The 26,785-nt window shown below is 43.2% G+C and overlaps 1 protein-coding gene and 1 pseudogene across 4 annotated transcripts in view; one reads left to right on the plus strand and one right to left on the minus strand.

Annotated features, from left to right (window-relative positions):
- The window catches only part of REEP1 (receptor accessory protein 1), a 104,622-nt gene that overhangs the window by 2,226 nt on the left and 75,611 nt on the right, over positions 1-26,785 (plus strand). The gene's annotated exons all lie outside the window — the stretch shown is intronic.
- LOC118982769 (uncharacterized) lies at positions 9,699-9,777 on the minus strand (annotated as a pseudogene).

Raw genomic sequence — 26,785 nt, forward strand, 5'->3', positions numbered from 1 at the left:
TGCACATTTATATTTATGTGGAAATAAATTGTCCACAGGGAAATTGTCCACTCAGCCTAAACTCCCATCTACCTCTTCACAAGGAGTAGGAATACCACATTAGGAGTCACAAAACCAGCGTTCAAATCCCAGTTCCGCTTCTTGTCAACACATCCTAGTTGACAAGAGACACCAGTTCACAGACTAGTTTACCTCGTGTAGCTGTTGCAAAGATTTCGGTGATGCATATATACAAATTGCCAAGCACCACAAAGAGCAGTAAACCAATGATAATTTCTTTTGTCCTGCCAGGTATCTAAGTGGGTGGAAGAGTTCTGGAAGGGGTTCTCAACCTACTCTGGTGGCCCTTCCCTGAGGGCCACTCACCTCTGGGCTCCCGACCCTGATTCAGCACAAGCAACTTGGGGTTCTAGGTGAAACAGAATTTGCAAAATATATGGGTTTCACTAATAAAAACTACTGCTCCTGTCCCCTGCATCCCCCGCCTGCCCTTGTATCTGTAGAACTTCAGAGGGCCCTGCCCAAGGTTTTCTGGTAAAGAAGCAGGCCTTGGATTTTTGGTCTGATACCCTTTCCACTGGAGCTTGGCCTTGACAGTGGTCCTAAATTGATCACTTTCCAGCTCCCAAGACCTCTGGTATGGAGTCCTGTGATTTTTGTTCACAAGTCCATTTCCTGTCAGCAGTCTTTCCATGGTTTTCTAAACAGTCACATCAAAGAACATTTAAGGAAGACCTATTGCTGTGTTTCAAGGATGGAGAGGAGTGTGTCTTCCTTCTAACTAGAGGCTTTAAGACAAGCTGATGGCATCTGGGAACAGCCACCTGGTGTTTGTGGATGTCTGTGAGCGTTTTTAGGTTAGTGATTATAGCTTATTTCCCTTTCCAACCCTTTGCCTCCTTACAAGGCTCTTTTCTGAGGTACCTAGCACATGAGTGCACTCAGTAAAAGTTGGTCATGATGAAGGAAATCAGTGGCCCTGAGATAAGCAGGGAAGTTGGTCAGCTTTATCCCCAGGAGATGGAAGTCAGTGGGTAGCAGCACAGGCTTGTGACCACGGAAAGAAGATCTTGGGGTGAAGACCAATTGAAGATGCTGCTTTCTTGCCACCTGTCTTCCTCCTAGCTCCCTTGGCTTAGCTTAGGAAGAATCAAGTGAGAGATACTTAGTGCGGTAACAAGTAACAAGGTTGGTGTTGTTGGAGTCTGGTTGCTATCTGCATGGGAACATTTGGGACTAGGCTGCTTGACTTCTTTAAGTTACTTTGTTTTCTTTACAAACAACTCAGGACCGAGGCAGGAATGAATTTCAACTGGGCAGAATATGTTCCTGTGCACTGGAGGGGCACGTAGAGGTTGCCCTGTGCCTTCTTAGGAGAATGCTCTGTTTTAAAGCACTTATTCCAAGGATACACAGAGTGTTGACTAAGGCCCGGAATGTTAGATGCAGAGCATCCCACCACTGCTGGGGTTAGTAGACAAAACTCCAATTCACTACATGGGGAAAAACAGTCTTTTTTTTTTTTTTTTAAGATTTATTTATTTATTTTTTGACAGAGAGGAAGGGAAGGAGGGAGGGAGAGAAATATCAATGTATGGTTGCCTCTCATGGGTCCCCTGCTGGGAACTGGCCTGCAACCAAGGCATGTGCCCTGACTGGGAATCGAACCGTGATCGTGTGGTTCGTAGGCCCGCGCTCAATCCACCGAGCTACACCAGCCAGGGCGAAAAACAGTCTTATGTCAACAAATTTTCTAAATAACTGATAGCTATGCAGAAAAAAACCCCTGTATTTCCACATTGCACATCTTTAAGAAAATGTTAGTTTTTAGAAAGTACAGAGTGGTATTTAAAACAGAATCTTAGTTTGGTGGCTGAAGATCTGGCGAAGTGCTAGGACTGAGACTGGAGCATGAAGTGTGTGTGCCCTGGGTCAGCAATGTCCAAGTAGAGCGGACTGGAGGGAATCTGGGTTGTCCTCAGATTGTTTCCCCACTGTTGCAAAACAAATGGGGGAAAGGAGAAAAGACCACAAATTCTTAAGTACAAGCTTCCCTTTTCTTGGGGCATGCTTTTAAAAAGTAGAATGCAGAAAATGATCCTCTTAATGGAGGGTTCAGATTGGCTGGGAGTTATTTCCTGGCACTGCGGTGCAGTACAGGGTCGGAGCTGGGTGAAGGTTAAAGCTGAATTATGAGGGTAACGATCTTGGGCTGGACACACAGTTGGGTCCTGTCCCTGGCATAGGTCTGAACCCAACATCAGAGTCCTAAGGCCGACCCGCCCTGGGGCCCAGCTCCCTGTCTATGAGACAAGAAGAGTGTTGGCTGGCATTACCTTGGAGGTCTTATTAAAACTATTAGGGTTTTTTTTAGATTTTTTAAATTTATTTATCTTTAGAGGGGAAGGGAAGAAGAGAGGATAAGAAATATCAATGTATGGTTGCCTCTCGTGCGTCCCCCACTGGGAACTGGCCTGCAACCCAGGCATGCTCTTAAAACTATTAGTTTTAAGAGCCCTTGGTTCTGTGGACCCCTTCCTTTCCCCCTCCTCTGCAGCCGGCCCCAGTGGACCATGTTGATTGATAAGCAGGAGGAGTATCCTCAAGGAAGTGAAAATACCAGCTTACATTTCACTGCTGTTGTGCTGCCCTGTTCTTTGTTTATTAATCTTCCCTCCTTGCTGGGAGATAGCTTTTGTGCACTTCTTCCTGCTGTGTTTTATTTGGAGGTTAGCTGACAAGCGAGGGTCTCACCTGGTTGTTACTAGCTCATCCTCCCCTGCCTGCTGTAGTGAGAACTATCTTCTTTTGGGGGGGGTGCTATTTAGTGGGGGAAGAGCACTGGGAAGAATGAGAGAGGGGTGAGGCAGGCCCTCTGTAGCCACCTAGCGAGGCTTTCACTTTGTTCTGTGGATGTGGGCAGTGTTTGTATGTTTTCCAAGGGGGTTCAGGAGGCTGGGCCCAGGGGAGATTTGGCCATGCGTAGTCACTGTGCATGGCACCTTTGGAATTTCACTGTCAGGGATGAGCCACACACATGGCATCTGGTCACTAGGATTCTTGGTGTCTGTGGGAATTTTTCTGAGAACGAGAGCTAAGGGGGTTTGCATTGGTCTGTGAGGGTGTTTCTTTTCACTCTGGGCCTGGAGAAGGCCCTGATGGGATGGAAGATGGATAGTTGTATACATAGAGTTTGTTCTGAAGTTTCACATCTCATCTGTCTTCACAGAAGCACATTGTTTTACATTTAGGTGTTTTTAGTTCCACCCAGGGGCTTTTGGGGTTATAAAGAAAAAGGGACTGTAGATAACCAAATATTTGGCACAAGATAAGGGTGTTGAGGGAATCTTGACAGATTATCTGGTGTAAGCATGGCACACATGCCTAGACCAAGGATGGCAAGTGAGTTTCGTCTCTTGTGATTGAAAGGAGGCTGCCTGGGGCACTATCTTGAAGAGCAGGAAGCTGGGCTAGGCTCAGTATAGAAGGGGCCCCGTGAATGATTCATGTAGGGAAGCTGGAAATGAGGGCACACAGGTCGGTTTAGTATTTGCTCTCCCAGACTTGGCCTCCTTCCCATTAGAGAAAGTCTGTACCACTATCAGAGTTTTATGCACTTCCCTAAATTGGTAAACAGAGAGCAAAGTCCTTTACCTGAGTTAACATCTCCACCTGACATTTGCCACCACCAGCCCTTGTTAGTCACCTGGCAGTTCTAGGCCCAAGGTGCCTCCTTGTTGCCAGCGTGGGGAGCTGTCCAGCCTCGTGGCTCTCTGGTCTGTCTCTTTTCTCTTAGGACAATGATGCCTATACCACATTTTCCCTTTCCTTTCACCAGTCACAGCTCAGTTCAAGTCCTCCTTGGCCTTCTCTTGTGCAGTAGTGCATTCACACCCTTTCTTCCTCCTTGCATGGGTCTGCAGACGATACTTTCAGCTTCAAAACGAGTTTCCCGCTTCTTTCTGGTAACATACCCCATCCTACCTCCTGCCACTCCAGCCAAGGAAATGGGCGTGTGACCCAGGCCGAGCTCCACATGGCTCTGGGTGCAGAGATTGGTTCAGAGGTGGAATATGTGGCCCAGACTGACTTACTAGATCTTTCCCCAGGGTTCCTTGATTTGAAGCCAGGAGAGGGTAGCTTTGCCTACAGAGCCCAGTGCTGGAAAGATGTGAAGGTAGGGCTGCTGGTGGCTAAACCCCTGGAGCGTGGTGAAGGCCTTTAGTCAAAAGGGGTGAATGAGAAGACGCAGAGTTAAACAGAGACGAGACCTGCACAGACAGAGGAGGAAGCTGGCACAAGTCTTGATTCTAGTTACTCAGGCCCCAGCACCCACTTCTCCTTTGATGCCTTGAGCTATTCCATTCCCGAAGGAAAGCCTCGAATAGTGCTGGTATTATTAAATATGTATTACGGGTGAGGATGGACTGGGTTATGCTGCGGGAACAACTTCAAATTCCAGTGGCTGGAGACAGCAAAGGATTATTATTTCTTGCTTTATTCTGCGGGCTCACTGTGCATTGGCAGAGCCCCTGCTCATTGTGATCCTTGAGTCCCAGGCTAATGAATCTCCTTTGTCTGACAGTGCTATCCTCACCGCATAAGGCGCCAGGATTCACTGTGGTAGGAAGTAAATGGGAATCATGCACCATCCTAAGTACTCTAACTAGAAGTGACTCGTGTCACATTTCATTGTCCAAAGAAAACCAAATGGCCAGGCCTGAATTAAAGAGGGTGGATAATTACAGGTTTACTCAACACCTGTGGACAGCCCCAGTGACCCCAATGACCACCATACATGTTGAATGAAAGCCTAACCAGCTTTGCAAACTTCTAAATGTCATTTCTTTACTAAAGTTGGTGTAAAATGGATTTTTTCTCTTGCACCTGAGGGAGTCCTAACACATTCACCTTTTGACATTAAAAAAAACCTCTCACTCCTCTTTGACCCCCTTTCTTTATTCTGTTTGTGAGTTTTAAAAGGAGGTCTTAATTTTGAGGAGAAATGAATAGTTGTGAAGAATTGATGCCATTTTACAGCTAAGACCTTGAAGTGCTCTACGCTTTTCTGTACGTTTGTGTTCATCTGTGTTTCTCCATGAGACCTCTTTGGGCCCCTTACCCCAAGAATGATTTCTGTCATCTGGGTCTCCAGAGTGGTGTGGTCACTTTGTACCTTGTGATGTGGTGGTTTGTGCATTTTATCTCCCCTTCAGGACCACGTCTGTTTCTTTGTCTCCCTCACAGTTCTGCATGTGCAGTAGGTCCCAGTGAGTACCTGTTGGGTCATGTTTAAAGATTTTATTTATTTACTTTTATAGAGGGGAAGGGAAGGAGAAAGAGAGGGAGAGAAACATCAATGCGTGGTTGCCTCTCATGCACCCTCTCTCCCCTCTGGGGACCTGGTCCACAACCCAGGCATGTGCCCTGACTGGGAATTGAACCAGCGACCCTTTGGTTCACAGGCCAGCACTCAATCCACTGAGCCACACCTGCCAGGGCTGCCTGGATTTTAACAAGATCCCTGTGAAGCTTGAGAAGCACTGAGTCAGGTACCATTGTTGCCCCTGTGAAATGAAAAAATAAGGACTTGCCTAAAGTTCCCATTATTGGCTGCAGAAACCCTCTAGTTTTGACACGTTCCAACCTTGACTTTTTATAAGTTCTAAATGGCATAATTGGACTCCCCCAGCCCACTGTCCAAACAAGAGCCTTTCACAGATGGGCTGCCTAATTGTGATCTGTGTAAAATTTAGTTTTGCCTCAGTTGGGGTTTAGACTGTCACGGTAAAACCTGTCAGACAGAATATTGAGCTGAGGGCGTCATGCTACTCAGAAGAGAGTGGCGTGAGAAAGAGGCCCAGGGAAACAGTCAGCTGATGCTTGGGAGTCACAGTGGATTTACAGAAACATGAAAGGACTGTTACTTATGAGAACATGAGGCTGAGAGCCGCAGGTTCCCGGGTGTCCATTCTGAAGAGGTCTCAGTATTCAGCAGGATCCATGTCTTCTTCACACCAGGACCTGTAAGCTGTGAAATTCAGTGTCACCAGTGAGTCCCCTCAGCTCTTCCTTCAAAATCCATCCCATCCAATCGACCCCTACCTCCACTGCCAACCCCAAATTATTGCTCTCCTGGACCATTTTAAAGCCCTGCTAGTTGTCCTGCCTGCTTCTACGCCTGTCCCTCCAGTGACTTGTTTCAAATATAAGATAGGTCATCTTTCACCTGCTATTTTAAAACTGTCCAGAGACTTCATGTCACACCAATAATAAAATTCAGACTCCTTACCATTCTCAGCAGGCTTGAGCAAGGCCTGGCCCCTGCCCCCCTCCCAGTCCACATGCTATACTGCTCAGTCCTCTGTCTCTGAGCAGCATCCTCCTCGTTGTTCCTAGAAAATGACAGACTTGCTGTTTGCTGGGCCTGGAACACACTCCCCTGGATACTGCATGGTCCTCTCCCTCTTTCCAGGTGGTCTCTGCCCACGTGTCACCTTTTCAGGAGGTCTTTTTTGATCGCCTTCTCCAGAGTATACCCACCTGCTATTCTGTCCTCTGATCACTTCCTGAAACTTTGCTTTTAATTCACTTGCTTTCTTGTTCACGGTCTCGCTCTACACTAGGGGTTGAGCTCCATGACTTTTGAGACTTGATCCCTTCACAGCTGTTTTCTCAGTGCCCAGAAGAGTTCAAAATTCATAGTAGGTGTTTAAAAAACTTTGTGGAATGAGTGATGACTGAGTATTCCCTTCAGGGTTAGAAGATTCTTTTTAGACCCTAGGGTTGTAGCAACTCGGTTTGTGACAGTGATGAAGAGCCTGACCTCTCTAAGCCTCAATTTTCTCATCTGTCTGGTGAAAGGTTTGATTTCTATCTCTGACAATGTAGTCTGAATGCCATCGTAAAATAAAACTGAATTTTAAAGCTTCTCAAATTTTGGGATACTACATCACAGTGATCCCCTTAAAAGGTATTGTTGGGTTTTAAGTATAAGAGAACTTGGTAGGAGACCAAGCAGAGATGGAATCATTTTACAGGGGTATAAACTAGGACTGTAACAGTTGCCTAACTGACTACCCTGAATTTTAGCTAAAATGACAACCATTTTGTCTTCATCTCCTCTGGCTCTGTGGGTCAAGAATTTGGACAGGACACAGCACACAAAACTCATCTTCTCCATGATGTCTGAGTCTTGGCGAGGAGAAGGCAAATGGCAGTGACAGGCTGGGCATCTCTTTCTTTTCATGTGTTCCAAGACTTCTCCATATGGTCTTTCCATGTGATTTCTCCAGCATGGAGGCCTCAGGATAGTCCAGTTTCTGATGTGGTGGCTCAGGGCCCCAAGAGTGAGTGTCCAAGAAGCATCAGTAGAAACTGTAAGACCTTTAATGCCCTGGTCTCAGAAGTCCCAAGATGACACTTATACTGCATTCTGCTGGCCAAGCGAGTCACTAGGGCCATTTAGATCTGAGAGGATGGATGGCAAATAACCTACAGCCATCTTTGGAGGTTTGGCCTAGCTTTGTTTTAATATCTATGTAGAGATAAGAGGGGCCTTCGACCTATGGAAGTAATAAGTCACAACTGAAAGTTTGCATGAAGCCGAGACTTGAAGGGCTGTTCCACACTATAGTCCTGAGTAGAAGGATAGACCCACAAGTACAGAGAGATGACAGGAAAGCTTGTTTGCCCTGAGTTCTTACTGAGGAGAAATCTCCCTTGGGAATTTGAAACTATCCGCGGACCCATCCTCATGGGTTTAGGGTTTGAATTAACACATTCTGTGTGGTCTGAGTATCCTCAGCTGAGAGATTAACATAAAAGTTTGCTCCGGGCCACTGTTAACTTCTGGGGCATCTATGAGAAATTACTCCAGTCTCTCTGAAAGGTCTCAATGGGTATCATATGAAATTAGCTCTCAAGAACATGAATTCACATTTCAAAATTTCAAAACACATGGGGCAACAACCCCCATAGCATAATAAATACTACAGGCAGCAGGATTAGCTCCACCCCCGACTAACTAAATAACATGCTATATTGTTTTGTATATAATACAAATATTATGCAATATGTAAATAACTATAATATATAAAATAACTATTATTTAGAGACCTTTGACTAAGTCTTTTAAAATGAAAAAATAAAAAAATGAGAAGAATTAAAGCCTGGCTGGTGTAGCTCAGCGGATTGAATGTAGGCCTGCGAACCAGACCATCGCGGTTCAATTCCCAGTCAGGGCATGTGCCTGGGTTGCAGGCCAGTTCCCTGTAGGCTAGTTCCCAGGAGGGGACACACTAGAGGCAACCATACATTGATGTTTCTCTCCCTCTCTCCTTCCCCTGTAAAGATAAATAAATAAAAAAAAGAATTGAAAATATAAGAAGACAGAAGATCCTGGGGACAGAGAAATGAGCCCATTAGAAAAGGAAGCAATTCCAAAAGTAAAAAATGAAGGACTGAAATTAAAATTCCAATGAGTAGTTTTAAATGATGAGGAATTGAACACCAAGGGGGTGATGTTTTCCAGGCTGCACCTTGAAGCTAGAAGGGATCTTAGTGGCCTCAGGCTGTTGTGTGACAGACGTGGAGGACAGGCCCAGGGAGGTTAGGTCACTCACTGAGATCACTAGCCTGATTGGCTGGGCCCAAACTTGAAGCCAAGTCTCCAGCTTCTGAAAGTGTTTAGATGTGGAAGAAAGAGGAGCTTTGTTTTATGTGGTTAAAGGGTTGGACTAGGACCAGTGAGTGACTAGAAGACAAATTTTTGGCTTGATAGAAGGAAAAGGTTTACAGTAATTGGTGCTAATGTGAGGCAGTGCGTTCCAAGATTCAAATCCAAAGACCTTCCAACTGTAAACTCATGATTTTAATCATGAAAACTTATGATTTCAATCATAGTGGTTGAGGAAGAGAGGTAAGAGTTACTGGAAAGATCCTCTTTTTCAGTGGGTAGGCCTTCCATTGCTTCAAGATTGATTGATTCATTTATTGATTCACTGCCTACTCATGGACCACTTGCTTAGTGCCAGGCACTGTACGGGGAATCAGGGATATAAAGATGAATGAGTTTCTGTTCCATCTTTGAGAAGTTTTTGAAGTAACATAGCTAGTCAATGAGAAACTTGGACTTGAAGCCAGGGTTCTTCCTGCCTGGCCAGTGCTCTTTCCATTGGTGTATATTTTGTGAGTGTGTGTGAACAACTTTCCTGTTTTTTGTTGGAAATTGTAGGAAGGAGCCCTTTCTGCAGGGGAAGCAGGGCACTGACATATGAAAAGATTAAGCTGCTGCATCTCTCTGCCTAGGGGACACTATGGCATCCAGTGTTGGCAGAGAAGAGAAGGCAGAGGGCAGGGTGTCCCAAGTGAAAACAATATGGGACAAAAAGAGAAGTGAGCTTGGGCCTCCTTCCCCACTGTTTTAGTTGACTTGCAGCTCTAAGAGATAACTACAAACTTAGTGTCTTGAAACAACACAAATTTAGTCTCTTACAGTTCTGGAGGCCTGAAGTCTGAAATGTGTTTTGGGAGGCTAAAATCAAGGTGTTGGGAGGACTGTTGCTTTCTAGAAGCTCCATGGGGACAATCCATTCCTTGCACCTTCCAGCTTCTAGTGCCTATTGACATTCCTTGGCTTGTGGCTGCATCGCTCCAGCCTCTGCTTCCGTAGTCACATTGCCTTCTTTTCTGTCTTCATAGCTTCCTGCACTTCTTTTTTTAAACTGATAGGAACAGATACTATACTTGATCTTAGCCAAAAGGCCGAGAAGCGATGCACTTCTTTTTTTACCAGGATGCTTGTGATTACATTTAAAGCCCCCCTGGATAACCAAGAATAATCCCCCCGTCTCAAAATCCTTGACTTAATTAAAAATTTAATCTGCAAAGTCTTCTTTTTGCCATGTAAGGTTAACGACTTTACGACTCTTTGTGATTCAGTCCAGGAAGGTTATGTATTTCTAAGGACTTGTCTGTTTCTTCTAGGTTATTGAATTTGGTGGCATGTATTCTATAATATTCTTGTATATAGCCCTTTGTATTTCTCTGGTGTCCACTGTAACTTCTTCTCTTACATTTCTGGTATTGTTTATTTGAATCTTTTTTTCCCTTAGTGTGTCTAGCCAGAGGTTTGTTAATTTATTTATCTTTTCAAAGAACCAGCTCTTTGTTGCATTACTTTTTCTATTATCTTTTTGTTCTCTATATTGTTTTGTGCTGCTCTAATTTTATTATTTCTTTCTTTCCACTGACTTTGGGCTTCATTTGTTCTTTTTCTAGTTTCTTAAGGTGAAATGTTAGGTTGTTTATTTGAGATTCTTCTTGTTTTTTGGAGAGAGCTGTAATGATATAAGCTTACCTCTTATTACCACTTTTTGATATTGTAGTGTCATTCTTATTTGTCTCTATCTTTGGTCTCTTTTTTTAAATTTCTTCTCTGACCTAGTTATTGTTTAGTAGTGTGTTGTTTCATTTCCACTTATGTGTGGTTTTTCCAGCTTTCTTTTTGCAGTTGATTTTCAATTCCAAAGCATTGGGGTCAGAGAATATGCTTGGTATGAATTCTATCTCCTTAACTTCGTTAAGGCTAGTTTTGCTGCCCAGCATATGGTCTATTCTTGAGAATGTCCCACGTTCACTAGAGAAGAATGTACACGCTGGTGTTCTGAGATGAAAAAGCTCTATAAATATTGATTATGTCCAAATAATGTGTCATGTAAAGCCAATATTTCCTTACTGATTTTCTGTTTGGATTATCTATCCATTGATGTCAGTGGAGTTTTTAGCCTCCTCTTATAATTGTGTTTTGGGCAGTTTCTTCCCTTAGTTCTGTTAGGAGTTGCTTTATGTATTTGGTTCCCAGGGGTTTAGTGCATGAATGTTAAATAAGTGTTATGTCTTCTTGATGTGTTATCCCCTTTATCATTATAAAATGACCATCTATGTCTGTTACTTTTTTTAAATCTTGAAATCTACTTGGTCAGGTATAAGTAAGACTACACTGGCTTTTCTCTGGATGCCATTTGCTTGGAGTATCATTTTTCACCCTTTCACTTTGAGACCGTGTTTGTCCTTGCAGCTGGGGTGTATCTTCTGAAGACAGCATGTAGTTGGGTTTTGTTTTTTTGATCCAACCTGCTATTCTGTGCATTGTATTTGGTGAGTTCAGTCCATTTACATTTAGGGTGATTATTGATATATGAAGATTTCCTATAGCCATTTTTATTCTTCTTTCTTTTTTTTTTGTAGCTCTGTGTCTCCACTCTTTTCCCTTGTTTTTCTGTCAGTTATTTTATTTTTAATTTTTTTAATAATTATGCTCTTAGAGTTGTCCTGATTTTTCCCCTTTGTCCTACTCCACCCAGTACTCTGCACTCCCTCAGTCAAACCGTTGTTCATGTCCATGGGTCATGCATATAAGTTCTTTGGCTACTGCATTTCCTGTACTGTAATTTACTTCCCCATGGCTATTCTGTAACTACCAATTTGTACTTCTTAATCCCCTCACTTTTTCATCCATTCTTCCCCTCCCACTCTGATTTGACAACCATCAAAATGCTCTCCATATTGATGATTCTGTCTCTGTTCTTGTTTGCTTAGTTTGTTTTTCAGATTCAACTGTTGACAGATATGAATTTATTGCCATTTTATTGTTCATAGTTTAGATGTTCTTCTTTTTCTTAAATAAGTACCTTTAATATTTCCTATAATGTTTGGTAATGATGAATTCCTTTAGTTTTACCTTGTCTGGGAAGATCTTTCTTTATCTGCTCTTGGATTCTAAATAATAGCTTTGCTGGGTAGAATAATCATGGCTAGAGGTCCCTGCCTTTCATGACTTTGAATATTTCTTACCAATCCTTTCTAGCCTGCAAAGTTGATTTTGAGAATTCAGCTGACAGTCTTATGGGAACTCTACTGTAGGTAAATTACTTCTTTTCTTTTGCTGCTTTTAAGATTCTCTCTTTATCTTTAACCTTTGGCATTTTAATTATGATGTATCTTGGAGTGCGGCTCTTTGCATCCATCTTGTTTGGGACTCTTCGTGCCCCCTGGACTTGCATGTCTATTTCCTTCACCAAATTAAGAAAGTTTTCTTCCACTATTTTTTCAAGTAGATTTCCAATTTCATGCACTTTCTCTTCTCCTTCTGGCACCCCTATGATGCAAATGTGGGACCTCTTGAAGTTGTCTCAGAGGCTGCTAATACTGTCCTCATTCTTTTTGGATTCTTTTTCCTTCTTGTTGTTCTGATTGGTTTTTGCTTCTGTGTGTCCCAAATCATTGATTTGATTTTTGGCTTCATCCACTCTACTGTTATTTCCCAGTAAACTGTTCTTTATTTCAATTAGTGTAAGCTTCATTTCTGTCTGGATCTTTTTTATGCTGCTGAGGTCCTCACTAAGTTCCTTGAGCATCTTTATAACCAGCATTTTGAACTCTGCCTCTGATAGATTGCTTATCTCCATTTTATTTAGGTCTGTTTTTGGAGTTTTGATCTGTTCTTTTATGTGAGCCATGATTCTCTATCTCCTTATTTTGGCAGCCTCTCTGTGTTTGTTTCTATGTGTTACACAGAGCTGCTTTGACTCAGTGTTTTGTTTGTGTGGCCTAATGTAGTAGGTATCCTATAGGGCCCAGTGGCACAGCCTCCCCTATCACCTAAGCAGGGTACTTAGTGTTCGCCCTTCATGTGGGCTGAATACACCCTCCTCTTGTAGTTGAGCCTTGATTGCTGTTGGCATATCAATGGGAAGGATTTACCCAGGCCGGTGAGCTGCAAGGATTGCCTCTGACAATTGACCATGAATCTCTATCCTCCATGGATATCCTCCATGGATATCCCCCCTGCTGTGCAGGGGCAGGACGGTGCTGCTCCAACGTGGTCTGTAGCTGCCCACGGGGTGCACTGGCCCTGAGGTTTCCCAGGGCGTACAGGCCAAGGTCAGCCCCTACCTGTGTTTTGCCCAAGGACACCCATCCTGAGCTATAAAGCAATCTGAGATGGCTGCTATTTGTGCTGGGCTTAGAGATTCCCAGCTGAAGCTAAGCTGTGAATCTAGGCTGGTGCTGCTAGTGTCAGGTCTGGAGCTCACTGAGGCCAGCTGTTGCTAGTTTGAGAGGATTTAGAAAGTTGTGTGGCATGAGCCAAAACCAGCTGTTCATATGGAAAAGCAGCTTGGGTGGGCCCATAAGTTGTGTGGGGCAGAGTCTCTGGGGACCTCCAAGGCGGGTCAAACAGTGTTAGCCAGGTTAATGGAGTCTCAGGTATGGTATCAGCTTGCCAGCTCTGTGGCATAGTCTGGATGGATGTGGTTTCTTTAATTCTGTAGTTGTCAGACTTCCATTCAACTGGATTTCTATAGTTCTGAGTGATGGTTGTTCTGTATTTCAGTTGTAATTTTGAAGTGTTGTGTGAAGTGGTGAGCCATATCTGCCCATGCTGCCATCTTGACCAGAAGTTCCTGTCTGTGATTTAATTTGGTGATATTCTATGGTTTTTTCCTTGATTTCCTTTTTTATTATGTTATGTGTCTCAGTTCTATATATTTTTCTGTGGTTACCATGAGATATATGTAATAGAAAGTTTCATGTACAGGGTGAGGAAAAGTATGTTTACAGTGTTTCATTTAAAATAATACAATAATTAATAAATAACATTACAAGAATAAATTCTATTTTGCATACTGACAGTTGTAAATTTGCTTTGCCCTACACTGTATACAGTAGTTTTTTTCTTCTGATTGCATCTTACCTCCATTCCCCTGTGCAAGTTCAGTATTTATCTCCTCCCCTTTTATGTTTTTATTGTCACAAATTATTCCTCTTTACATTCAATATTATATTAGTTTCAGGTGTACAGCATAGTGTTTAGACATTTATATAACTTAGGACATGATCTCCCTGATAAGTTTAGTACCCACCTGACACCCTAACATAGTTATTACAATAACTATAATTATTGGCTATAATACTGTACTTCGCTGTTTTATAACTACCAGTTTATAATCCCTTCACCTTTTCAACCAGTCCCCCAACACCCCTTCCATGTGGCAACCATCTGCTTGTTCTTGGTATCTATGAGGTTTATTTTCTGTTTTGTTTGTTCATTTATTTTGTTACTTAGATTCCACATATAAGTGAAATCACATGGTATTTATCTTTGATTTATTTCACTCAGCATAATATTCTTTGAGTCTATCCATGTTGTTGCAGATGATAAGATTTTATTGTTTTTTAATGGCCAAGTAATAATTCCATAGTGTGTGTGTGTGTGTGTGTGTGTGTGTATCCCACATCTTTTTTTATCTAATTGTCTATCTGTGGACCCTTAGGTTGCTTCCATATTTTGACTATTGTAGATAATGTTGCAATAACATAGGAGTGCACATGTGTTTTGGATTTCTTTAAATAAATACCCAGAAGTGGAAATTTCTATGGTAGTTCTATTTTCAATTTTTTGAGGAAACTCCATACTATTTTCCACAGTGGCTGCACCAATTTGCAATATTACCAACAGTGCACAAGGATTCCCTTTTCTCCACATACTAATCCCCATTTGTTTTTTGTTGATGTATTGATGATAGCTGTGCTGACAGTATGAGACGATACCTCATTGTTGTTTAAATTGCTTTTTTATAATGATTAGTGGTGTTGAGCAAATTTTCATGTCTGTTGGCCATCTGTATGTCCTCTTTGGAAAAATGTCTATTCAGGCTCTCTGCCCATTTTTTAATTTGATTTTTTGTTATCATCATTGTTAAGTTGTATGACTTCTTTATGTATTTTGCATATTAACTCCTATCAGTTGTATCATTTGTGAATGTCTTCTCCCATTCAGTAGGTTGTCTCTTCATTTTGCTAATGGTTTCCTTGACTTTAGTTTGATATAGTCTCCTTTGTTTTTCTTTTGCTTCCCTTGCTCGAAGAGATATATAAAAAAAGAAATTAAGAGGAATGTCAAAGAGTTTACTGCCTCTGTTTTCTTCTAACAGTCTTGCATTTAAGCCTTTAATCCATGTTGAGTTTAAATTTGTGTATGGTGTAAGAATGTTATCTAGTTTATTTTTTTGCATGTATCTGTTCAGTCTTTCCAGCCATTTATTGAAGTAACTGCCTTTATCCCATTGCATATTCTTGCTTCCTTTGTCATAGATGAATCGATCATGTATGTGGATTTATTTCTGGGCTGTTTGTTGTGTTCCTTTGATTTATATGTCTGTTTTTATGCCAGTACTATGCTGTTTTGATTACTACAGTGTTATAGTATAGTTTGATATTAGGTAGTGCGATACCCCAACTGTGTTCTTTCTCAAAATAGCTTTGGCTGTTTGGGATCTTTTGTGAGTCTATATAAATTTTAGGATTATTTGTTGTAGTTCTGTGAAAAATGCCGTTGGTATTTTAATAAGGATTGCATTGAATCTTGTTGATTGCTTTGGGTATTATGGACATCTTAATGATGTTAATTCTTCCTATTCATGAGCATGGTACATGCTTTCAATTATTTGTATTTTCTTCAGTTTCTTTTATTTTTAAGTATATTTTATTGATTATGCTGTTATGGTTTTCCCAATTTTCCTCCTTTATGCCCCCTCTGCCCTGTACTCCCAACCCTCTAGCATTCCCCCCACTTTAGTTCATGTCCATGGATTGTACATATAAATTCTTTGAGTTCTCTGTTTCCTATACCATTTTGACCTCTCCCCACCTATTTTGTGCCTACCAATTTTGCTTCTTCTTCCCTGTACCTTTTCCCCCCAGTTCCTCCCCTCCCTCTCCCCACTGATAACCCTCCATGTGATGTCCATTTCTCTGAGTCTGTTCCTGTTCAGGTTGTTTTCTTAGTTTTTGTTTTCGTTGTTTTTCTTTTTTTAGGTTCATTTGTTGATAGTTGTGAGTTTGTTGTCATCTTACTGTTCATATTTTTTATCTTAGGTTTCTTAAATAAATCCCTTTAACATTTCATATAATAAGGGCTTGGTGATGATGAACTCCTTTAACCTGACTTTATCTGAGAAGCACTTTATCTCACTTTCCATTCTAAATGAAAGCTTTGCTGGATAGAGCAATCTTGGATGTAGGTCCTTACCTTTCATGACTTGGAATACTTCTTTCCAGCCCCTTCTTGCCTGTAAGGTTTCTTTTGAGAAATCAGCTCTCAATAGTCTTATGGGAACTCCTTTGTAAGTAATGCTCTCCTTTTCTCTTTTTCGCTTTTAAGATTCTTTATCTTTAATCTTGGGTAACTTAATGATGATGTGCCTAGGTGTGTTCCTCTTTGGGTCTGACTTCTTTGGGATCTTCTGGGCTTCCTGGACTTCCTGGAAATCTATTTCCTTCACCAAATTGGGGAAGTTTTCCTTCATTATTTGTTCAAATAAGTTTTCAGTTTCTTGAGGGGAGAGAATCATAGGGGAAAAGGGGAAGGACTCACATGAACAAGTATAAAGGACACATGGACAATAACTAAGGTGGGGGGCGGAAATGGGAGGGAGGCGGGGAACACGGGGCGAGGGGCGGGCAGGGTTGGGAATATAAGACAGAAAGCTGTACTTGAACAAGAATTAAATAAAAAAATTATTTAAAAAAAGTTTTCAGTTTCTTGCTGTTGTTCTTCTCCTTCTGGCATCCATATAATTTGGATATTGGAATGTTTGAAGTTGTCCCAGAGGTTCCTCAGTCTCCTTTTTTTTTTTTTAAATTCTTGTTTCTTCATTCTGTTCAGGTTGAATGTTTATTTCTTTCTTTTGTTCTAAATTGTTGATTTGAGTCCTGGTTTTATTTCTGTCACTGTTGGTTCTCTGAATATTTTGTTTTATTTCACTTTGGGTGTCTTTCATTTGTTCTTTCATTTTTCAACCAAGCTCAATCAGTTCTGTGAGTATTTTGATTACCCGGGCTTTAAATTCTCTGTCAGATACGTTGGCTAGTTCCTCATCATTTAGCTCTCTTTCTGGAGTTTTGCTCTGTTCTTTCATTTGGGCCATATTTCTTTGTCTTGGGGACCCTGATAAGTTGTAAGGGGGCAGGGCCTTAGGCATTCGCTCAGGCAGGGCAACCCTCCTGGCTGCGCTGCAGCACTGCCTGTGGGGGAGGGGCCAGAGAGGGAACAGTGCAGCTTGCCTGCTGGGCTCTAGCCCACTTTCCCGTGAGCTCATGTGTGAGACTGGGAGTTTCTCCCATCACCAGGCAACCACAGTAGTCCACAGTCGGCTCCAGTCTGTTTCCAGTTCAGCCGACCCCGCCCAAACGGTCTGCGCCTGGCTTCCAGTCCTCTCAGCCGGCCTCGCCTGCATGGTCCACCACCTTGCTGCAGTTTTCTCTGTCTACTATCTTATAGGCCAGGTTGGTCTGGTTGACTGTTTCTTCAATTCCTTGATTGTTGGAGTTCTATGCAGTTTGATTTTCTGGCACTTCTGGTTGTTTATTGATTTTAGATCGGTTGTTATCCTCGTTTTGGTTGTGCGAAGAAGTAAAGGGTTTCTACCTACGCCTCCATCTTGGCCGGAACTCTCTTCTTCAGTTTTTTTCTTCAATGTCTTATAGTTCTGAGTATAGCTCTTTTACCTCCTTAGTTAAATTTATTTCTATGTATTTCTTTTATTCATTTCTAAGTGGGATTATTTCCATAATTTCTCTTTCTCATAGTTAATTATTGGGTGTATAACAGTGCAACCAGTTTCTGAATATTAAATTTTTATCCCGCTCCTTTACTGAATTCATTTATCAGTTTTAGTATTTTTTGTGAAATATTTAGTGTTCTGTATATATGTCATCTGCCATAATGTAAGGCAAAATGACCTGTCCCTGGTTGGTGTAGCTCAGTGGATTGAGTGTGGGCTGCGGACCAAAGGGTCCTAGGTTTGATTCCCAGTCAGGGCACATGCCTGGCTTGTGGGCCAGGTGCCCACTCGGGGGTACATGAGGGGCAACTACACATTGATATTTCTGTCCCTTTGGGGAAATCAAGGAAAAAAACATAGAATATCACCAAATTAAATAACAGACAGGAACTTCTGGTCAAGATGGCAGCATAGGCAAATATGGCTCCCTACTCCACATAACCACTTCAAAATTATAACTGAAATACAGAACAACCATCACTCAGAACCATCATGAATGGAAGTAACTTCCATGAATGGAAGTCTGACAACTACAGAATTAAAGAAACCACATCCATCCAGACTATGCCGCAGAGCTGGCAAACTGGTACTGTACCTGGTACCATACCTTCCCTCTTCCCCTTTCTTCTTTTCTTCCCCTCTCTCTAAAAATAAATAAATAAAATCTTTTTAAAATGACCTTGTATTTTAATGTTCCTGACAACCATCCGTAGGTATGTTATGAGCTGTCCATGCTTTGACTTGAGTTATAGCTGCCCCTCTCTCAAGCTATATCCTACCCATCGTTAGTGCCTGCTTTTTCTTCCTGGGTCATTATAGACTAGAATGGATTCTTTGCTCTGTAGCCCCAAAATACATACTGCCAGCTAAAGCCAATCACTGAGCAATAACCACCCAGCTGAGACATCTCACATGTTTTCTTTTATTTCTTAACTTACATATTTATTTCTTTTAACTTCAGCAGTGATGATGGCTTGTCTCTTAGGCTCAGGTTTCAGACCCTGGAAGGTACACAGCCTGTCTTTTCCCTCCTTTTCTTCTCTATGCACTTTGTACATAATTATTACTCAACATACATGTAGAGGAGTTTCTAAGCAATGACATGATAATTTTCTTCATCTAAAAAAGAGCAAAAATAAGACCGGTTGAGTTGAAGGGAAATCCTTTTGACCTTTAGTGTGGAAAGCATACTCTGGTGATTATATGTCTGTATGTATCTTTGCAGCACAAATTCTGTATCCTTCTCTCAGCAAGTCCAGCCTCGTTTATCCAAAAAGCAACAATAGAATCATTGAATATCTTCTGTGTTCCTGGGTCTGTGATGGGCCACAGGGAGGTACGTGATGGTGAATAAGACAGCCATGACCTTTATCCTCAATGAGCCTTTAGTTTGATGGGTAATACTGACAAAGAAGAAATGAATACGTTTGACCTGCTGCCTTGTGGCTTTTCTTTCAGGGTAGGGACAGGCCTGTAGATCAGGAGGGCTTCTGGCAGCCATATTTGTGCTGCTAACCTGCCCTGTCTGCTTAGCTGGGGCTAATTGGATCAGAGGTGGACACTTGACTCAAACAGAACCAATTGTATTTTTCTGCTCCTGGCAAAATGAGGGAGATTCAAAGGCATCCAGTTGCTATGGACTGAATTGTGTTCCCAAAATTCATTAGTTGAAGCACTAACCCCAGTGTTATTTGGAGATGGGGCCTTTTGGAAGTGATTATGTTTAGATGAGGTCATGAAGGTAGAGCCCTCATGATGGGATTAGTGCCCGGGTAAGAAGAGACCCGAGAGCTTGCTTTCTCTTTCTACCTTGTGAGGACACAGAGGGAAGGCGGCTGTCTGTAAGTCCTCACCAGCCCCCAGAACTGTGGGAGAATAAATTTCTGTTGTTTAAGCCACCCAGTCAGTAGTAGCCTGAGCTAAGACACCAGTTATTCGAGAGGCAGGGGCTTTAAAGAACAAGAGTGGGGAGGTGTGAGGGGCTGGGCTGTGTTGTGCGGGTAAGGGGGCCAACACAGAGGAAGAATGAGAGGTGTTCAGAGAACGCCGGGTTGGCAGAAATGCTGCATGGCCTCTGCAGAATTCCTCAGGCCCTGGTTCCAGAAGCTACAAGTGCTTGCCACCCTGGGGATTTTGCACAACCCCAGTGTCCTCCCTACAAATTCCCAGTATTGTTTACACCAGCATGAGTCAGTTTCTGTTACTTCCAAGCAAAAGAACTTCCACTGAGACCCTCCCAGTTTACAGATGAGAACACCAAGAGCACAGAGCAACTAGTCCAGGGCTACGCTAGTGAGTGACAGAGTTCAGGCTGCAGTTCTGGTCTTCAGACCAGTTCTCTTCCATTCCTGCCCTTCCAGGCCATCGCAGGGAACTTGTTAAACAGGCCCAGGGAGGTTCTGAAACCATAGGAGAAATGCTGTTACTCCTTTACTGCTATATTTTAAAACATAATGTGTTCTGTTGTACTTGGGAGTGCCTTTCCAACATCTCACTTTATTTGCCCCTTTTTCTGTAACCCTGTCAAATTGAGCAGCACGGCTGTCACCTCGTGATTTTGCCTTTGAATCTCAAATATTAGCTCTTTGTAACAGTGTGCACTGGCTGACAACAGAGGTCTGCCCAGTCCTTCTTGCATTCTTTTCATTTCTCTTCCTTTTGTTATAGTAACAATACACATTTATATCAAGAACAGGTGATTTTCTCTGAGCTATATGATAGGGAACACCTGATACCCATGCCTCGTTTAGTTTCTATATTTATTTTAAGATGTTTTTAAGTGTGCTCATTATTAACTGGAAAATGCATAACAATAGAAAGGAAAAGTTGTTACTGTTCCCACCATCCCACCACAATTGCCAGTAACATTGTAGAGAATCTTTCCAATAGTTTTCTACTTGCAAACTTAATTTGAACAAAGTATATAGTTGTAATCGTATTAACAATTTTGTATTCTACCTTTCCCCTAAATATGATAATATAAGCAGTTTTGTGCTGTTTCAGACATTTCATAAATATGTGTTTAATGGCTACATTCAGGCTAGTCAGTGGAGCACCGTTAACCTGAGTGCACAGTGACTCCTTTTTGGCGTGAAGGGGCGATGAATGAAGAGAGGATCTATGTGAGCCACGCCTCTGTTCATGAGACATTTTGTTTGTTTCTGGTCTACTGTAGGGAACCGTGTGGACCTTGGCTTTGTTTTCCAGTTGTCTTCCTTACACCAGATTTCGTACGGTGGGTGACACTTGATACATGTCCCCGCACCACGTCACACGGCGGCCTCAGTTCGCACCCTGCTGGTCAGCACTGAGAGGGGCCCTGTCAGAATTTCGCTGTGCGTCTCTCTGCCCCGGGCTCTGAATAAATAACACGTGCAGGAATAAGTAGCCGTTTCTATTGGTGTTCTTTGTGGGCTACTAGGAGCACTCCCAGCCACCAGTTTTAGATCAGATGACACTCACCGAGGGGAGGAACGTGCAGTTTGTTCTTTCACTTGATAAGGTTACACTAGTTGTTGCCCCCAGTGTGTGGGAAAATGTTGCCAACGCGATGCTGTAGATAGTTCTACATAAAAATCCTTCAGTTGTCCTTCTTTTTAATGGATAGAGACAACCATTTAAGCAAACTGGGAATATTTTGTTACAGTCACACTTTTTCAAGCAAAAAGTGGAAAAGTGGGGAACTAGACTGTCTTTACTGAGCTGTTTTGGGAAAGGGAAGCCATTGTGTCTTAGCCTGGGGGTGGGGTGGAGAAAGTCCCACAGAGGAGGTGGGACTTGATTTAGGGGGAACAAGGTGAGGACAGAGTTAGAACTCACGGGGCAGGTTGGGTTTGGCTGGATCAGCAGATGTGGACCAGATGGCTGGACCCTGCAAAGCCTAACCCAGGATCCTGGAGAATTGTTAACACTCTAGCAGGCATGTACATCCTTTTGGCATCTCTGTGCCACACTGAAAGGAGAGTTGTCTTGAGCCACACATTAAATACATGGTGACACGTAATCACAAAAAAAAAAATCTCACGATGTTTTAAGCAAATTTACAGTTTTGTGCTGGGCCGCAGTCACAGCCATCCTGGGCCACATGTGGCCTGCGGGCCTCAGTTTGAACACCCCTGCATGTGGAATCATTGAGAGGTTATGGGCAGGCAGGGAATGCAAAATGATGCAGCCACTCAGAAAACAGTTTGACAGTTTTTTATTTACATTAAATATATGCTTATTATCTGTCATAGCAATTTCACTCCTCTGAGTATTACCCAAGAGAAATGAGAACAAATGTCCACACAAAGACTTTACTCAAATGCTTATAGCAGCTTTACTCATAGGTTAGGAGCAGGAATGTGGCCCAAGGAGAACTGGCCCAGGCAGGTGGATCTGGGAAGGAACACTGATTAGAAGGTTCTCCCAGTCCTCCAGGCAAGAAATGAGGAGGGCCAGTGTGGGGAGAGGCATAAGAAAGAGCTGAGCAGCACAAGTCACTACAGGAGAAAAGTCCAAAGCTTGGAGCCTGTTAGATGTGGATGCTGAGGGAGAGAAAGTGGAGATAAAGCAGAGCCAATGGCAGATGCTGGTACTGTGGACGCAAAGAGGGCAGCCCGAGGTCTTCAGAGTGTGGCCCCTGGGCCCGCAGCAGCAGCTTCCCGTGGGAACTCATCAGAAATGCAGACTCCCAGACCCTACCTCTCACGTATCGAATCAGACCATCTGGGGGTGGACACAACAATCTGTGCTTTAACAAGCCCACCAGGGAATTCTGACACATCCTCAAGTTTAAGAGCCGCTGAAATACGGACACAGAATGAGAGTATATGATACAAGAGGAAATATCCCACAGGCCAGTGGAGATGGGGAGCCCGGAGTCCAGGGAGGACCGCAGCCTGCTGATGCCGACAGTAGGGCGCACCTGACAGGTATGCACAGAGAGTAAGTTAGTGCTCGGGGGAGGAAGTAGGCACAGGGCCCAGGAGGTCTTGGGGTGTCTGAGTGAGACTCCTTTGGTTGTAAGTAACAAGTCTGCTCGAGATCAGTTTAAGCAATAGAAATTTATGGGAAGGATTCTAGGTCAGCTTTTGGAATGCGAAGTTGGAGAGGCCACCTGGGGCTCATGAAGGAATGAACCAGGGACTGAGAAGTGGTAAGAACTCAGACAGCTTCTCTCTGGGTGTCTCTCTCCTCCTCACCTCTCCCTCTCTGTCTCTCCATCTCTCTATCTCTCTGTTTCTCTCTCTCTCTCTCTCTGTCTCTGTCTCTCAGTGCCTTGACCCAGTGTCTGTTAAGCTTCTAGATATGTGCCTGTTTTAGGCAACAATGATGGGCTAAAAAAACAGACTCCACTCTGCCCTCATACAGCATGTCTATCTGTGTCTCAGCATGAAATGTTGCCTCTACTTCTCTGTGTTCTTTTCTCCTTTCTGTTTCTTTCTGGCTCTGCAGACATCATTTCTGCTTTAGTGAGCATTTGGCCAGATGTGGCCACCCTTTAACTACTGGTTTACAGCCTTCAGTTTAAGTGACATGCAGACCTCTCAGCCCTGATTCTAAATTCCTGGGGGGAGAAATCAGAGAGGCCCAGCTCAGGCCCAGCGTCACTGGGCAGATGAGCTCTGGCAGGAGGCAGGGTTCCTGGCAGGACCCTGGGTGTGGGGGCGGGTGGTCTTCATGACACAGGGGAGCAGCAGCACGGTTGTGCCAAATTCTGTTCCAGAGTGTACAGTTTTCATCCTTAGTAGTGTGACCTGTGGGGGAAAGTTGTTTTTGTTTTCTTTCATGATGAACTCTTAACAGAGGATTCCAGCCACGCTGTGGCTGTTTCCAGAGAGAGGCCAGGAGGGCCCTGTGGGACATTTGTGTCTGCCAATTATTAGAAACTCTTATTGTTGGGGGGTGGGGTGGGGGGGATTGTTAGTGCAGAGAGGATGGATGCGATTCTTTTTGGGAGGGTGGGTAGAGAGCCTTTAAAGTTGTTCCTCTTGTCCTGAGAGTCTGTGATTACAAATGAAGCAACCGAGTTTGGACTCCAGGCCTGAAGGACGGGTTCTTGGCTTGGAGGAGAGAGAAGGATATTGCAGTGGTTTTTAGGTTCTTTTGTAGCTAGAGGAGACTCAACCTTTATTAGGTTAGTGCTGTGGTGAATTTGCTTACTTCCATTTTCCTTTGCCATGAAATCTAGGGCTTGGTTGCTAATGGTTGAACAGGAATTGTTCCTTTGTTATATGGAAATATTTATGAGTCCCGAGACACCATGGGGCATACGTATGAATGGATCTTTATACATCTTCCTTAGAGGTGGACATTCAACTCACTTGTCCCCTTCACAGTCTCGGTTATAAACTAGCGTCTCTAACCTCCTCTTCACCCTGAGCCAGTCATTCATTCATTCATTTATATTTCACACATACCTACTATGTGCCAGGCACTGTGCTAGGAGGTGGAGTTCTTTCTACTTCATGTTTTGAGTCATGAGCCTTGCCACTCTCTTTGGTTTTCTCTCCTGCCCTAAGCCTTTGGATGGATCCTGGCAGAATGTGCTCTGGGGGTGATAACAGATTTGCTCATGCTGTTCTCCCTCTGGGAATGCTTCTCAGCTCCCCTTCCTCCCCAGTCTGGTAACTCCCTGCTCATCTGTCAAGACCTGCTGGAGCATCCCCAAATGGAGGTGCTGCTGATTTTGAAGCTCAGGCTTGGCTAACAGAGTGGAATTGTGGGTGTGATGGTCTTGCTGAGTGTCGTCCAGTGAGACTTGAACTTGGTGATGTCTGGGACTGCCCCACTCACCTTTATATAGTGGTAGTGATGGATAAAGGGTTGACTGTTACTGTGGGCATAGGATTGGGGAGAAAAGAAAAGAATAAAGAAGAAAATAAAACCCACTTATAATTCCATTACTCAGAGATGCATTCTGGAGGGATTCTTGAGACTTTTTCAATACAGAAATTTTATACAGTTAAAGTTACAGTGCCTTTTGTTTTTTCATTAATATGAATGTATTAGTATTTTCTTGTGTCTAAAAGATTTCTCAACAGGATTTTAGTGACCTTTTTAATTGTATAGTCATTTTTTGTTGTCTATTTATTTCATTTTTTTTTACATAATAAAAAAGTCATGGGATGCATTTATGCCTTCATCTTTGTTTGCCTCTGATGATTTCTTTTGAATGGAGTCCCAGGAGTTAGTTACTCAGTCAGAGGGTAGCCGTGCTGTTAGGATTTGAGAAATAATGGCAACTTTCCTCCCAGAAAGACTGTACCAGTCTTTACTCCCATGTGCAGTTTTTTAGAAGTCAGACTTATAAATTCTTAGAGAAGATGAAGGCAAAAAGGGAAGCGCTGATGGCCTCCTAACTGGCTCTGGCTTTCATCCGTAGGGAGCAGCAGCTTTCCCCGAGTTGGGGTCAGGGCGTGGACAAACGCCTGTTGCTGCCAGGCTGGAAGCTTGGCGTTCAGTGATGGTCCAGCGCCGTCAGCACAGCTGCCCCTTTCCAGGCAGGACTCCGGGAACTCGGGGAGCCTCCCTGAGAGACTGCCGGAAGCTGCGCTCTGTTAGCCACACATGCTTTAATGAGGAATTCAGGCTTCGGGAAGGGCGTCTGGCATTGTAGGCCAGATGGGAATTACAGGAAGACAGTGTAGGTGAAGTGTTTGCTGCTGTCATGGTCCTGGAGGTCAATGCTGTGTAGTCATGCATGGGGTCTCCTGGCCAGTGAGGCCCAGGGGCAAGTGGGGGTTCCAAGAGGTCAGTCATTTGCTCGGGGAGGAGTCGGACCTGCCTGGGTGTGTGCATCTGTGGAAGTGTTGAGTGTGCTCCGTTGGTGTTGCTTATTTGTGCTTCTGGAATTGGTGCCGTTTAGAGGACACTTGGAAAATAAAATGGTCCTGAATCAGGTTCTTGTTTCCCAGCTGGATTGTGTGTAGTGAGGATAAGCTCATAAATTATGTTTTAAAATTGACATTATAATGTCACCTAGTAAATTGAAAAAATTAATTAGGATATTTAATATGAACAAGATAGGAGATGGGAAACTAATAACCTGGTAAGTTTTAAAACATTTTAATACTCTGATCTTTTTAAAGCTCACTTGTTATAGTTAATCTTTAAAATAGGGACTGTTGTTTTTTATTTTTATAGATGAGGAAACTGAAACTTACAGAAGTTAAGTAACTTAAAGTGATAAAGCCAATCAGTGGTAGACTTCCCTTAGCCATGATTTTGCTTTCTGCAGTTTCAGTTATCCGTTGTCAACTGCAGTCCAAATACTTTAAATGGAAAATTCCAGAAAGAAACAATTCGTACGTGTTAAACTGTGCGCTGTTCTGAGCAGCATGAGGAATTCCTGTACTGCCCCGTCCACTCCCACCGGAATGGGAGCCGTTTCTTGCTCCAGTGCATCCATGCTGTGCGGGGGGCCGGGGGGCGCAAAAGTGGGCTCGCGGCTGTGAGTGTGCGAAACAGGGTTTGTTCTCGCATCAGTACTTACTGCTTATTGTGTTGTTCTCCATAGGAACAGCGGTAAACCTACTTTTCCCCACCCTGTATATGCTGATGTCACAGTATGGAGGTTCTTGTGTCCCAGTCAGCCTTATTTTACTCAATTGTGGCCCCAAAGTGCAAGAGTAGCGATGCCGCGAGTTTGGATATGCCAAAGAGAAGCCATAGTGGTTTTTTTTAAAGATTTTATTTATTTTATTTTTAGACAGAGGGGAAGGGAGGGAGAGGGAGGGAAACATCGATGTGTGGTTGCCTCTCATGCATCCCCTGCTGGGGACCTGGCCTATAACCCAGGCATGAGCCCTGACTGGGAATTGAACCAGCGACCCTTTGGTTTGCATGCTGGCACTCAATCTGCTGAGCCACACCAGCCAGGGTGGGGTTTTTTTTGGTTTTTTGTTTGTTTTGTTTTTTTTTAAGCAAAAAGGCTTGTGTGCATAGGGAAAAACAGTTTTTGTACGTTCGGAACCGTCCGCAGTTTCAAACATCCACTGTGGGTCTTGGAGCGTATCCCCTGCGGACCCGGGGAGACTACTGTATTTAAGAGTTTTCTACAATAAACATAAACAAGTAATATAAGCATATTTATGTTAATAATAAGTGAGGCACACTCAGATGGTGAGCAGGGAAATTGCTCCATCAACAGTGGTGTCGGTTCTTGTGGCCGTGGC

This window comes from Sturnira hondurensis, unplaced genomic scaffold (genome assembly GCF_014824575.4).
Source record: "Sturnira hondurensis isolate 20B ecotype Veracruz unplaced genomic scaffold, ASM1482457v3 Scaffold0002039, whole genome shotgun sequence".
NCBI classification, from domain to species: domain Eukaryota; kingdom Metazoa; phylum Chordata; class Mammalia; order Chiroptera; family Phyllostomidae; genus Sturnira; species Sturnira hondurensis.